Source organism: Anas platyrhynchos, chromosome 5 (genome assembly GCF_047663525.1).
Source record: "Anas platyrhynchos isolate ZD024472 breed Pekin duck chromosome 5, IASCAAS_PekinDuck_T2T, whole genome shotgun sequence".
NCBI lineage: Eukaryota > Metazoa > Chordata > Aves > Anseriformes > Anatidae > Anas > Anas platyrhynchos.
The window spans coordinates 51,510,383-51,525,435 of record NC_092591.1 but is presented as its reverse complement, the minus strand read 5'-3'; the positions used below and the strand labels follow the sequence as shown (position 1 = coordinate 51,525,435).

Genomic DNA, 15,053 nt, shown 5'->3' with positions numbered 1-15,053 from the left:
ATCATCAGACCAGCTTAAAATATTTGGAAAGGATCTAGAATAGGTAAGAAATAAAGCTCATGTAATGTGGTCAGTAGAAGTCTCCATATTTTCATAAATCTTGTCTATTTTTTCTCTGCATTTCACTCAGCTCTGGAATGATGAATATGTAAGTAAAATGCTGCTTCTGCTGCTGTGAGTGGAAGTAGAAGGTAGCAGAATGGAAACAGGATTTGTGCATCACTTATGTGAAGTTCAGCTGTTTGTTTCTCATTAACCTTTTGAATGCTTCTTCATCCCCCGGCCCCCCTTTTTTAATGGCTATAGAATTTATGAGATATGTAGAGCTAAACAATAACTCATTCTGGAACAGAGTGCCAATCATAAATGAGTTTTTTGTGGAGCCCTTAATTTTGGGGGTGGAAGTGCCTAGCAGGCATTAAAGCAGCCAGAGTAAATGTCTCACCCAGCAGGGTTCATGGCTCTCCAATATTTCTTGATCTTTCATTCATATGACTGTGATACTGCTCAGTGTTTAAACCTGGCTCTTTTCCCCTGACTCCCCAGCATGCTGGTTCTGTGGGTACAGCATGACTGTTGCAGCCTTCTCTCCTGTCTTTTCATTATTTAATAGAAATAAAATAGCATTGCATTACAATAGAATTGGAGCTCTTGTAGTTGAGCTTTTTTTTTTATTGCTGCACTGATAGTACTTAGCATTCCCAAGGAGGTGAGAAAACCATCTGTAAATACATTTCAAAGATGCTTGCTTCTCCAAATGGAATTGTTAGGCACTCACTCCTTCTCAATTATATGAATGTGAATGACTAATATTGAAGGATATGGTATCTATTTGAAAGACTGCTGCATAGCTGATTACTTTGTGTAAAAATACATAGATTAAAATAGTTCTACTAAATCGGATGCTAGAGGGGCTTATATGTATACATGTGTAATGTATGTAAAGAAAAAGGGAATTACGTAAGATTTGTGAAGGACACATCAAGTAGGATGAACCTTTAATCCATTTGGTACAAAAAAAGTGTAATGAGCCTTCTTGTAATAGATCCTGTGTTGCAAGGCTAAAAACTTAATGAAAAGGCTCTGCTTCAGAGTAATCAAATCACTTTACATTATTGCATCCTGTCAGTCAGTCCCTCTGCTTCCCATCAGTTTTGCATAATAGCTTTAAAGAGGGATTAAGGAAGAAAGAAAAACTGGTTATAGGTGTGTTTCCCCTCATTTTCTGGAAGTGATGCTCTGTATTGCACATGTTTTTACTGTATGATTATGACAAAGAAATCTCTTCCTGGGCAGCATGCAGTTTGCCATAGTTTTCCCTCATCGTACTTTCTTCAAGCCCCATCACATGTAGCACATGCATCTATTTTGCTAGATAGTGAGCTATCTTTTAATGATGGGGAACAGTCCCCATGTGCTTCTTTTTTTTTGTTTCTTTTTTTTTTTTGGGGGGGGGGAAGGGGAGGGTGAAGCTCTTCAGAGCCTTGCCCCATTTTTAGAATTCAAGTATAACGCAGGGTGTCAAAGCAGAGACGTTGGATGAAGCAGGAGGGAAATGAAATGAAGCAACTTTTATAATCTAGGGGAGAAGACAACATGCTTGCTCCACTAGTAATTCTGTGTGTTCTGGTGTGTTAGATGTGATTTAGTAGTGTTGTATACCCTAAGCTAAGAGGGAAAGGTAGTCATCTGTATGCAGGAACAGAAAGGATGTCACTGCTCTTTTGATATGGTTTCCAGATGTCATTTCCATCTATCTCTTTGATCATCAAACCTTACAGAAGTGGGACTGGTGTGGATTTTTGTGGGTATAGTATTTACTATCTGCTTATACTGCAGACTAATGCAAATGGTTTTTATTGTACATATTAACATGTTCACTGAAGAGGAAATCTAGCGCTTCTTCCCCCTTTTAATATAACATGTTATATCACGTGATTTAGTTCTGGTTTCAAATACCATTTATATTCTTATGGCAGTAATGGGAATGGATAATACTCAGTCCTGCCAGGTTTTTATGTGTGAACAGGCTTTAGCAGCAGTTGGATTCTTTCTTTTTTTTTTAATGTGCAGTTAAAAAGAACTGTGGAAAGTCAAGTGTTTTCACTTCAGTGTTCCATCTTGGTGACCCTTCCATTTTAATCCCATTTCATAGCCTAATGCCCCAAACGCCTTCACTCTTGCCTAGCATGGAGGATGTATTCTTCTGTGTACGGCTCAGGTGCTTGTGTGAGCTCACTCCACTTCACATTTTGTATTCCAGCATCTTGCTGAAATATGAAGGGAAGGCCTGCAAAGCTGTTGTGATGAGCAGGAATTGTAGGTACAGAGACTCTTGAGCTTCATTATCTAAATGTTGTTTTAAGAATAAGTGGAAGATGAAAAAAACTGAAATTTCTTTTTCATTTAGTTCCAGTTAGTTGAGCAGCTTCCTTTTCTCATTGCTAAAGTCAGCCAACCAGGCACTAAGCTCCTCCAGCACATGCTTCTGTGTTTCTGAGACCCGGGGTACTTTACACATGAATTCCTTCCTCCTTCTGAAACAAGCTGGGCTGACAACTGGTAAGTCAGTCCTGGAGCTCTGCAGCAGTGTGCAGCAGGGGGAGGATGGGAGAGAGGAGATGTGACAGCAATCCCAGGACTGGAAGCAAAAGCACAATCTCCGTGGGATGGCAGAACACGTCGTTTTGATTGCTGACTCATCGTGTTGGTCTGCAATATTACCTTACACTAATGTGATGATACTGGGCCTGCCTTTGAAATAATGAACCAGAAAAGAGTAGTCTGTCAGTAAACAGACTCTACGTAGGAATTTGTACTTCCCTAATTGCAAATGGTGTAATCAACAGGAAATTCCCTTGAGTAGTGTTCTTAAGTCTCGTACTTCAAGAGAACTGATAGTAAGCAAATTTTACTGCTTTTAGCTACTTAAGAAAATATGAAGCTACAAGTAATAAACTTTCAATTGACAAGTTAGTTGACTGCAGCCAATCTGCTGATTTTCCATGCTGTTCTCCTTCCTGTTCATTTCCATTCAGCGTCAAAGGATAAGGTTAGGAATGAAGGAGGCTCAGAACACAAAAGCCAGTTCCTGGTCTGGCAAACAATGGAGTTAAATACATTCAAATCTTAATCAGCAGATTAAAACCAATTAGGTTCTTATTTCCAATACTCCTGTGTGGAAATGTGAAAGTTGTTCGTGAAATTGCTTAAATTCTTGTCTATTTAAAAAGACGGTTACTCAGATTGTTTAGGGAAGATAGTCTTTGTGGTGTTATCTGGACTTCCATAGACTGAGATAACTAGGAAGACATCTTTTTAGTAGAATGAGTTCCTAATGTTTTTATGAAACAAATCCAAAAGATCATGTGTGGGGTGGGGTGCGTGTGTGACTTGGTGTAGAAGTGCTCAGAAACAAGGAGAGCTTGACACGCCTACACAGGAGTCTGCTTCTAGAGGCTGTTGTTCAGGCTGGTGCTCTGCAGAAATGCTGAGGTGTAAGAGCTCTTGCTGATCAGTTTATGAGGGTTACATGTGGCAGAATACCACTGATGCTGGAGGTGAGTGGTGGGCAGAAATTCCTTCAGAAACTGGGGAGTTTCTTAGAACATATACTGTGCAGGCAGAAATGTAGCAAGGCATCTTGGTCTCTTGCCAGTGTGCGTTGAAGAAACTTTTTGTACGGGCAACAGTTATTTTCTAATTTGCTGAATATTCTCAACTAGTCATCAATTTTGTTTGTGCATTGCAAAGGCTTTTAGAGACATCAGTATAAAACAAAAGCATGCTTAAACCAGGACTCACGCACCCGTAACTGCAAATACAAAGGGCTTCTGTTGCTGTATTTTTGTTGTAGCTTTGAGCTTGTATCCTGTGGCAAGGAGGCTTTCCATTAGGCCTGTTAGTTTTCTAGCTCTTTGACAATTTAGGATGTTGTTTTTGTAGGTTAGATTTATGTCAAGTGCTCATCAAGTCCAGCAGTAATTAGAGGCTGTCTGGTCCAGTCCTGTTACTTGTCATGTTTATAAGAGTAAAAACAGGATTATATTTGTTGTAGTTCATCTCCTCTGAAATACCTGAATTAGTGTGAGGTAAAAGATATGTGTAAGCGAGGTGGAAGAGGAATAAACTGGGACTGGGGTGGGTGGATGGGGAAGAGACAGACAGAACTGTACACAGTACTCCAGGTGTGGCCTCACCCTTGCTGAGTAAGAGTTGCCTCTCTTGCCCTGCAGGTGATGCTTTGTTTAATGCAGCTTTCTTAGTGGCAAAGCACACTGCTGACTCAACTGAGTTGGTGTCCAACAGGCTTCCTAGGTCCTTTGCTGAGAAGTGGCTTTGCAGCTGGGTGGCCCACAGCATGTACTGGTGCCTGGAGTTGTTCTTCCACATGTGCAGGACTTCTAGTTTTCCTTGTTGAACTTTGAGGTTCTTGTCTGACAACCTGTCAAGGTTGTGCTGGATGACAGCATGGCTTTTTGGTGATTTAGCTACACCCCCTAGTTTTGTGTTGTCTGTGAATTTACGGAGGGTGCACTGTTCTCCATCATCTAGGTTGTTAATGAAGAGGTTAAACAGGGCCAGACCCAGTATCGACCCCTGGAGTATTCTGCTTGCTCCTGGCCTCCAACTAGGCTTTGCATCCTTGACCACTACCCTCTGGGTCTATCTGTTCAGCTAGTCCTTGACTTACCTCCCTGTCTGCTCATCCAGACCATACTTCCTCAGCTTCTCTGTAAGGATCTCATGGAGGCAGTGTCAAAGACCTTAACGAAGTCCTGGAAGACAAAAACCACTGCTCTACTCTCATCTGTCAGGCTGGCCTTTTCATTATAGAAGCTTATCAGATCAGTCAAATATATGTTCCCCATGGTGAATCCATGCTCACTACTCCTGTTGACTTTCTTCTCCTTCGTGTGCCTGGAAATGGTCTCCCACTTCCATTACCAGAGGGACCTGCATTTTCACTGGTCTTCCTGTTGTCACTGACTTACTTGTAGAAGCCCTTCTTGTTGCCATTGACATCCCTGGCCAGATTCATTTCCATTTGGGCTTTAAAATTGAGCTATTTTATAGTTGCAGAAGAAAAACTTATTGATGCAACATGGGGCAACCAAGCAGTAGGGATATTTTCAGTGTATTTTTTTTCATTTTCTAATTTTTCCACCAATGTACTATTTTTCCTGTCTTTTCATCTGTCCTAGAAAGAAATTGGCAAATGAGAGAGAAAAGTAATGCTTCCATGCTGCATACATGGTGGATCACCATATAAACCAGTATGACATCATTTTGGTATTGTTAGGTAAAGCCAAGGGTGCTACTTGTTTGCTGATGTAATGTGATTTCCTTTCCTCTGCCTTGCTGTTCACTGTTAAAGTGCTCTTGACAACATCATGCAGTTTTTCGTTAAGGGGACAAAGAAGGTGAATGTGCTGAGATTAGCCCCTTCTACAGAGACTCATACTGAGGCTGCATTTGCTTCAACGTATTTTTATTTACAGGCTTTTCTCTGGAGCTACTCACTATAGTAACTGTGCATTTCATGTAAACCAATAAATTCTCAGTAAACCCTGACTGAGTGAGTCCTGGAAGAAAATGAGGCACTCAGAAACAAAAAGGTCTACCTGAGATTTTCTTTCCTAACTGAACCTGGAAGAGTAACCAGCTTCTGGAAAGCAGAAGATTCAATAGCAAAAGCTATTGTGTGATAGAGTGGAATGGGTAGACTCAAAGTAGGAAGGGAAAATTATGAAGAGATTACCCTGAAAATAAAAGTAGAAATATAATGTTGTAAGGGTACAAGTGGGGGATGCATTGAAGAAAAAATGTTGCTTTTGCATGTGATGAAAATGTGTTTCAGCAGTTTCAGTGAGGAAGACTGGGTTACAGAATGATTATGGTCAAATTTTGCTCCTTTGAGCATCGCTGCATACAGTATACTGCAGAAATACCACTCAGGTCCCAAGTCTCCATTTCTGCTTTGAACAAGGTAGGTAAAGCAAAGCTAGTAACAGGAGTGGCATTATCAGAACTTTATGAGGGATTTATATCTTGAAAAAGCTTAAAGAGTTGAGCTTTGAACTTAGGAAATTCAAGGTACAGGTCCTTAAGCAAATGAATGTATATTGAGTAAGAATAAATATGGAGGAAGAATATGTGTTCCTAGAAATACTGCTGGGGTTGTAAACATTCAAGTCATGTTCTTTATCTGCTAAACTGTGCAATCATTCCTCTCAGGTGGAAGTGCAGTCTCGTTCTGGAAACAAATGAGATGCAATATGTAGTTTAGACCATGCCTGGGAGAAGGGAGCACGTGAACTAGAGAGGGATGAAGGTGAAAGAAAAGAAGCAGCTTTATGAAGTCAGAAGTGACATAGGCATGCACAAAACCTCAGTTGAGATGGGGTTATTGGGACAGCTATGGGAGTGAGAAATTGGTTCACAATAGTTAAGATTTGGATCAGCTGAACTCAGGAAGACTCTGAGGCATTCAGAGGAGGTTAACTTAATAAGTATGCAAAAGCCTAGATATCCAGAGATAACATGTAAATTAAACGATGGTTATGCTGAAAAACTATATCATAAAGGAGGTAATAAGTAATCTAATGGGTAGGTATTTTAATTTGTTTCTGGAAAACCAAGTATTAAGACTTTAAGAATTCATGAAGTAGTCCTCAGAATGTTTGAGGTTCTATTTTTTTTGTGTTTCAGAAACACCCACATGATTCATTGAAAAACTTAGTTCTGTAAGCTTTGAAGATTGTGACAAAAATTCATGAATGGCTCTACCAGCTCTAGAATATGCAAATAATTTGGATGAACTGGATTAATGTAATCTGGTTGTCAGGCAGTAAATACTGTGCATCCGTTCTCTACTTCAAGTTTCATATGAGCCTGAGCCATGTGTTGTTTTTTTTGACTGAAACACCAGTGGATACTTGTAACAGAATGGGCTGTGTGTAGCAGAACTACTCAGAGGTACCTCTTGTTTTTCTGTGACCTGCAGTGAGTGTCTGTATTGCTTACTGGAAAACAAAGTGGCCTCAGGGGAGCAGGGATTGTCTTAGTCCTTCTTGGCACTGTACTGCCATGCAACTGCCATGGAATTTAGCTGGGTAATAAGGTAGCATAGCCTGACTTCTTAGCTTTCTTTTTTTTTTTTTCCTCCTTTGTCATTGATATTCAGGGCTTGATAGAATAACCTGATGTCCTCCTTATACAGGAGTCACAGCCCTTCAGACCACAAAAGATCCGTTCAAACTGTGATTCCCTTGACAATCAGCTTTGCAGTTTAAGCAGCTTTATACAATACTGAAAACAGTGACAGTTGAGAGAGGTAACTAGAAGACTTCTTATATTTAAAATACTTGGCTTGGAAATGTGTGCTTAAGGGTCTTAAGCTGCCTAAAAGAGTCTCTTAATCTGTTTTAATTCTTCTTATATTCTTTCTTTTTCTGAAGTAGGCGGAGATGCAAGATCTTTCTTTTCAGTTAGAAGAATGGAGAAGGTCTACACCTGCCTCCAGGGCTATTGGACTCAGTTTTGTAGTATGTGGTTTGGGGATACCACTTGGTAATACATGAACCATCAAAAGTTGGAGATTATTGCCTTAGGTTTGTGCTACTTTTACAGACGTGGGTCTTTGCATTTCTACTTACATCTGAACTTTGTTTCCTGTCAAGGGCAGTATTCACCACCAGGCAAGTGTTGCTAATTGTCATGTTTTCCTGTATGGGTGATGTTAGATTAGACACTTAGTAACAGAGGGTAGAATTTCCTTGATCCTGTGGGTGCCTTCATGAGTTGTGTGCTCTACTAGATCCAGACGGTATGCAGAGAGACAAGAAGCTTAGTAAAGGGACTGTCCAAAATACTTTTTAAAACTGGAAATTGCATAAATATTTTGCTGTGACTCATATGAGTTTGAATGATTACTCCATCTGGAATTTAAGTGGAACTTTTGGGATGTGGGTATAGCAGTGGAGAAGCTGAAATTACTTAATTTCTAATCTGGCTGGACAAGACCTATTTTCTTGTCTGTGGCTGGAGATGAGCTGGTTTGAATGAGCCACTACTTCTGGTGTGGTCAGCCGGAATTATGCTTCTCTCCTCTCCCTGACATTTATTTTTATGTGGTCAGGTATGAGGAGGAAAACCTCAGGAGAAAAATGTTATAGTTAAAATGATGGCTTTGGGGATCCAAAAGAAGTTGAACTGGATAAGGTTACTACTTTGACATTCATAAATGTTTCACTTGCTAGTGGGAATGAGCAGTGTTTTAACATTGAGGAAGAGGAAATGCATTTTGGAAAGCTGTGATATTTCTCAATCTATGAATACTTGAGGGAATAACATCTATCTAGAAATGTAACACAAGTAATTTCCTAAGAGTATTTAGTCCAGACTAAGCATCTACTGTACAAGAATAATGTTGCTTTTATCAGAAACTATGCCCGAGCATGAAACACTTAAAACTCTTTCACTTTTGAATGTTGCTGATTGTCTTTTTTTCCATTTTAATTGTAGTTGGTCACTTTCATGTTCTTGTTCTTTCATGGTCTTGTCTTCAGGCAATGTAAATGAGTAGGTAATTCAAATGAAGGTGTCAGTTTGAGTAGTTGTCCTGCAGTTGTACTACAAAATACTGTCTACCTAATTTTTTAAATGTAGGTGCAGTTGTGCAATCACTTCAGGCTTAGGCGCGTTTAATTATTTAAGCCTAGTGACAAGCAGTACAAGAAGCACTGGAGAAAAGGTCATTGGAGGAAAAAGAGTGCATCTTCCTCAAAAGGCTCTGATGTTATTTTTTGAGTTCAGTGACACAAGAAAACATTAAGAATTTAAGGTTACACATGCTTTATATCATTGTTTGTAACGGGACTGCAAGTTGCCCTGTTACTGTAATACCTCATTTTAATTTTTAATATTACAAAGGGAAGGAAATGCTTTAATGGCTTCAGTTTCTAAAAACAAATAGGCGCCTAGTTTTTAGGGAAACTGTCTTAAGAAGTAATACCTACTAAAACACTAATACAGTTGGTAAAAACAAAGACCTGCAATAAATAGAGTATTCCTCTTCTTGCCTAAAGTGTAAAATTGTATTTCTTTCTAACATCAAATCCTAAGGTTCCCTACTTAAGCCCTTCTGTCTTCTATTTTGTCTATACTTCTCTCAATTTTATTCTTTATAGCTTGAGGTTAATATTGAGAAGGAGTCAACATATAGGGGATGTGTTAACCTAAACTTTTTTGCCCTTAATTTTTGATTTGTCCCAGATTGAAAGTCTTTGAATTGTATTGTTTATTCTTTCTACCATGCTTATGAATATTACTTATCCCCCAGTAGGATAAGTGATATACACTGCCTTCAATTCTAGGCTGGCATTTTGACTGTTCTGGAGGGATCATGCTCTGTTTCTGTAACTGTTGGTGTTATAAAAGCTGAAGCATCTGTGGTTAGAAGTAGGGTCTTATATTTGATCAACTGTAATGATATGCAGATACTCTGTGATTAGTCTTGCTTTTGCTTTCTCTGACCTGTTTTTCTGTAGGGTAAAGAATGTGTAGATTTATATACTATATAAACTACTAAAGCTGTTATTAAACTATTACATTAAGCTGGTATATTGTTCCCTCAGTGCATGGCTACTACCCTTCAGGACAAATGAGAAGCTTTCCTGTACACCACCTTGTGTACTCCTGGCACTTGTGCTGTTTCTGATTAACTTACTTTCTCTGTATTACAGTAACAAATATCTTTAATGACATTTCATTATATATATTCAATGCCCTGAGTTCCATAAAATGAAGAAATATTTTTATTTGCTTGGGCTTTCAGTCTCTACTTGCAGGCACTCTTCAAGCAGTAATCATTTTTTATTTTTTTTTTTGGTTTTATTGTTGAATTCAGTTGTTTCATGATACAAAGCAATGCTTCCATTCTGAGATTGTACTGTTTAAATCTTCAGCATTGGAACAAAATTGGATGTACAGTCAATGCAATGCAGTAAAGGTCAAGGCTGTTCAGGTATATGATCTTCTGAAACCTGGGACCTTAAGTCACAGTTGTTGTATTAAGTTGCTCCTCTGCAGGCAGGAGTGAGGATCAGGACGGTGATGTTGCCTTGCTGCTGTCTGCTGCATCACCTTCAGTGGCCAAACAGATTTAAGATTATACTGTGTTACTGCAGAACAGAGATAAAAGGAGAATTGGATCGTGTTTGAGACACCTACAGCCAAACTACCTGCACTGATCCACAGCTAGAACTGCGGCTGCCATCAATGTTAGATGACAAGATAAAAGAGGGGTCACAAAGTCGAGACAGTGGGGGGAGCCTTTGTGTCCTTTTAGGTTACGAGGATCAAGACTATTAGCAAGGCTAGGTCTGGTTTTGTTTCTTAATGTTGCCATCGTAAACTCATTATTTTTCTTATGTGCTTGCTTGCATGGCAGTGGTGAAGGTACAAAAGTCAGGTTGGATGGGGCTTTGAGCAACCTGCTCTAGCAGGAGGTACCCCTGCCCATGGCAGGTTAGGTGGAACTAGGTAATCTTTAAGGTTCCTTCCAACCCAAACTGTTCTGGTGTTCTATGAAGGTGGAGATCAAATGCACAGGCAAGTTCTGACTCATTTTCTTCTGCACTGTATAGTCCAAGAATAATTTGAGAAGCATTAAGCAAGAGCTGACTCACTAAATCAGCCATGAAGTGTGGACTTGCTGTATCAGAGGTCATGCCTTACTTTCCAGTGTTTTGTGGTCCCTAGAGGGTGTGAAGCTCCAGTTGTAGTTGGTACTGGAGCTAATATTAATACATTATGTTACAAATCATGCTCTGGAATCACAGGGTTGATTTTGTTTCCCTTGAGGGCAGGAAACAACCAAAACAGAAGTGTGGGATCAGTTTGAATAATAAAGATAAATATTACAAACCACAAGCAGGCATCATGCTGCTTGAATTGCTCTGTAGTTACGTGGTGAAGCCTGAGGGCTGACACTGCTCTGAGGACACTGACAGGTGGAACTCAGAACAGTAGGAGATAGCAACAGCATTAGGACTTAGAGACCCTACAGCAATCCAGCTAGCTGGTTCCTGCAAAGGATATATTTGTAACGTTTGATGGTAAAATGCCCTTGTGGCAAGAGTTTTAAAGCAAATAAGGCTGTAAAGCAAATAAGGTTGCAGTGCATGAATCTACATGTTGAATTTAGAGGAAACTCTGCCCCCTGAAGACAATCCCTACGGCATTTAATGGATATGAAAATTATGGGCTTCCATGGAAGAGTGATAGGATGACGTGATGATTACTTGTAAATTTATGGAGTATAATAAAACAATTAAAATAGCACTCTCCTGTAGGACTAACTGACTCATCCCAAAGCATTTATTGTTTGGGATGTAATTTTTTATTCAATTTAACATGAAGGCCCCAAAGTAGAAAACTGAGAAAAAGAAAAGTGTTTTGTTTTGTTTTTTTTTTTAAGTATTTTTTATTTTGATGTGTTCCTTAAGGAGCAAGTATCTTTACACTTGGAATTTTATCTATAGAATTGATGCGTAGAACAACAGTATAACTTCTTGCCCATAACTTCTGTTGTTGTATTAGGAAAAAATTGTTTTAGAATGGTAAATTAACATGTTGGTAGCCTTAAAGAAGTAATATTGAGTCAATGTTGGGTAAGAGGAATATCAGTGATGTGTTCAGGAGCGGTTGTTTCCAAGTGTGTGAAATGGTTCAGAAAGATGGCTTTGACTTTTGTTTTTTGGGAATTAATGCATTTGGCTGTTAAGATTTTTATGAGATGGGAGCTGAGGAAATTTTTTGAAGTTCTCAATTCTTAAATGTGAGGCAAAAGTGAAAGAATGTGTGCATTCACGTGTGTGTATTCTTCCTCTATAAAGTTTTAAGATAAAGATTTTTTCTTCTAATTGAGTAAGGCAAAGAAGTTGTTAATCCTTCAGGATAACCCTAGTATTTTCTGTATATATCCAATTGGTTTAAATAACGCTTTTCGTAACAGTTTAGCCTTGATAGGATTTTCTGGTACTTTCAGAACCAGGTTTGCATCAAAATACTTAGGGCCAGCTTACTTTATGAGATAACCTGAGGTAACTTCATGCTTTGATCTAAAATATTCATAAATACTAACACCACTGTTGCTGCTAATTGTTCTCTAGCAGTGTACGATGCTAACTTGTCCAGATTTTGATCAGGAAATAGCAGAGTCCATAGAACTGCATCCCTATTCTGATGTCTGGCTAGAAAATGTGTGTATGTGTATTTCTTCAAAAGGTTCAAGTGTTCTTTCGCATTGACTCATTTTTATTACAACAGAGGCAATTTTTTGCTTGAAATATAAAAAATTCCTGTACATCTGAGGTGAACTACTATCAGCGTTGTTGGATGATTTTTTCTTTATTTTTCTTGCAGTCTATGAAAATAAGGTCATGCCTCAACTGAGGAGTTGGTACCAATGTTCTTTCTTCTCCCAGCCTCCCACCCTTTTATGCCCACAAATTAGCCATAAGCCCTGTTTACCAGAGTCCTTTGCATCTTCACCCCTATAAGAAGATCTGAGTGGTGTTTCCTCTGGGCAGCCTTTCTCAAAGATCGTATCAGGAGCCAAGCATTAAGACACCCTTTCAAAGAGCCTTATCTCTACTTGAAATCTTTCATTCTTTCCCATTTGCTGTCTCTTCTGGACTCCTTACTGACTTTTTATCCTGATTGAAAGTGGATGGTTTAAAAATCAATTTTTGTTTGTGTTCTCAGTGACCCGATACTCCTTTATGCATTGCTCTTAAGCATCAATCCTAATTCCAGTTTATCCTGGTGCAGTATAAACCTTGGGAACCCTAAATCACCAGCAGGGAGGGCTCAAAGCGCTGGGTGGGTCAGCACAGTTTCTCTTGCCTAACCCCATCCTCAAGCCAGGTGAGAGATAGGGAGCAAGCCCCCAGATGTTGGTTGTTGCTGTGGGGCCGTGCTCCCTGCAGCTTGGGGTCATCCCACTGCGGGGCCCACTGTGGTTCTGAAGGATGGCTTCCTGCTGTGGAACTGCTTACCTCATTAAAACAATTCCCCTAAGCAAGCATGAGGTACTTGATCTAATAACTAATTATTTCATTAGCTGTGTGAACTGACATGACTATATGCTTACAGGCAAGTACATCAATCCAATAAAAATCAGGTAAAATGTGTTCATTACCTCTGAACTTTCCTCCTTTTTCTTATAACAGCTTCTCTAGTACAGATGCTTAATTACATTAGCTTTTTTTTTTTTAAACTGAAAAGGTTTTCTTTTTAAAAAGCCCTAAAATTGAGGGCATTGCACACTGCTCAGAAGAGACACTGATGGAAGTAACTTGACTTTAGTGAAATCAGTTTGCTGTATAGGGAAGGAATTGAACAGAACAAAAATCTAAGCTTATTTCAAACAGTGGACAGCCAAAAAAAAAAAATAAAAATCCTTAATCTGTAGAGAAAACAGCAGGAAACTTTGTAATAATGGTTTGATCTCTCTGGTCAGGTGTCTGTGTGTGTCCAAACTTAGAAAAAGCCATCTTTGTTCCTATCTGTATGAGAAATGCAAAAGTTCTCTTGGTTCCATGAAGAATGTAGTCTAAACAATGTAGTCTTGCAACTATGTTAAATGATAAATGATGGTTATTTACATCTTGGAGCAATGAAAATATTTCAAAAATCTAAGAATTTTTGAGTTTTCTCCTATGTGGAAGAGCAAATTTCCCTCTTGCCTCCATTCTTTTCTGCATTGTTTGCTCTACCACAAGATTATTTTGCCAGGATGGATTTAGTTAATATGGATCATCAGAAAGTAAATGACAGTGCCTTGGATGCACAAAGTGCTTTTAAATCAGTGTGTCTTGTTTAGTTTCTAGACGCACAGTGAATGTTTCTCCCTGGAGAGAGAGAGAGACCATTATTCAATTTAAACTCTGTTCTAAGTGTATCTGGGATGAGCACCTGAAGGTACCATACCCTGTCATGTGCAAACCTTTTTCATACAATTTCAATAAATCTAAGTTGTTTTGCTCTCCTTTAGTATTACTACTTATTCTATAATGCTTGTTAACAAATGCATATTATACACATCCTTAAAGCTTTCTATTTCGACTATAGTGTACCAATGAAGTTCACACTTGTCCAGATACGCTCAAGACAGCAATTTAGCAGCCTTGTATGCTTAGAAGTGGGAGAAAATATCCTGTGTACACGATAAGCTACAGATAAATTGGGGGATTTAGTTGTCTTTATTTTTTAATGAAAGAGCAATTAGAGTATGTTCATGTTGAATTGTCTGAAGCGTACATGGGTTTTGCCACATCTTTTGCTTTATTAAATGTGTGTTTTTTTTTTTTTTTTTATTGAAGTTGTTTAATTGTATTGGCAGTTTGAGTAGAGCAATTGCAGACTGACTTTTGGAGTTAAGTTGATGCTCAGGGACAAGTCTGTCTGTCTGCTTATGCTAGAATTGCTAATGGGATTAATTATTCTTGGGAGTCAGTAAAATCCCACTGAAATTGCTATCACCTGCTCAAAAGTTCTGTTTTCAGGACTGATATATATTCTGGTGTATATAATCCCATTACTTGTACTTGGACCTTGTTTTCAAGGCTCTTTTCAAGTCGTAAGGTCTTAAAGTTGGAAGATCTGAAATACTCAATTCTGTACTAAATGAAGCCCTTCACCTAAGTGCTACAGTAAAAAGCTAAACTTGCAGATTCCACAGCTGTAAAATGTTGAATTGGAGTGAGTTTAATTATCTCAAGCTAAAACGTGTCTAAATAGACGTTCTGACTATAAAAATGATACCCAAGTTTTGATTAGAATTCCAGTCATGTTCAGTTTCTAATGATTTGGAACGTGATTATGTATCTCTAGTGTACCTCACTAGCAGTATAGGAATGTGTGACTGAAATTGAATAACTGTTTTCTTCATTTTTGTGTTAATCAACGCAACCCCTTAAATATGGTATCTTATACTTGCCTAGTGTGTAGAACTATTATTGGAGTAGGAAATTCAATGGTTTGCT

At 38.7% G+C, this 15,053-nt stretch overlaps 1 protein-coding gene across 9 annotated transcripts in view; it reads left to right on the top strand.

The window, feature by feature from the left end:
• LRRC4C (leucine rich repeat containing 4C) overlaps window positions 1-15,053 on the top strand; it is a 513,499-nt gene that overhangs the window by 12,283 nt on the left and 486,163 nt on the right. The window lies entirely within an intron of this gene.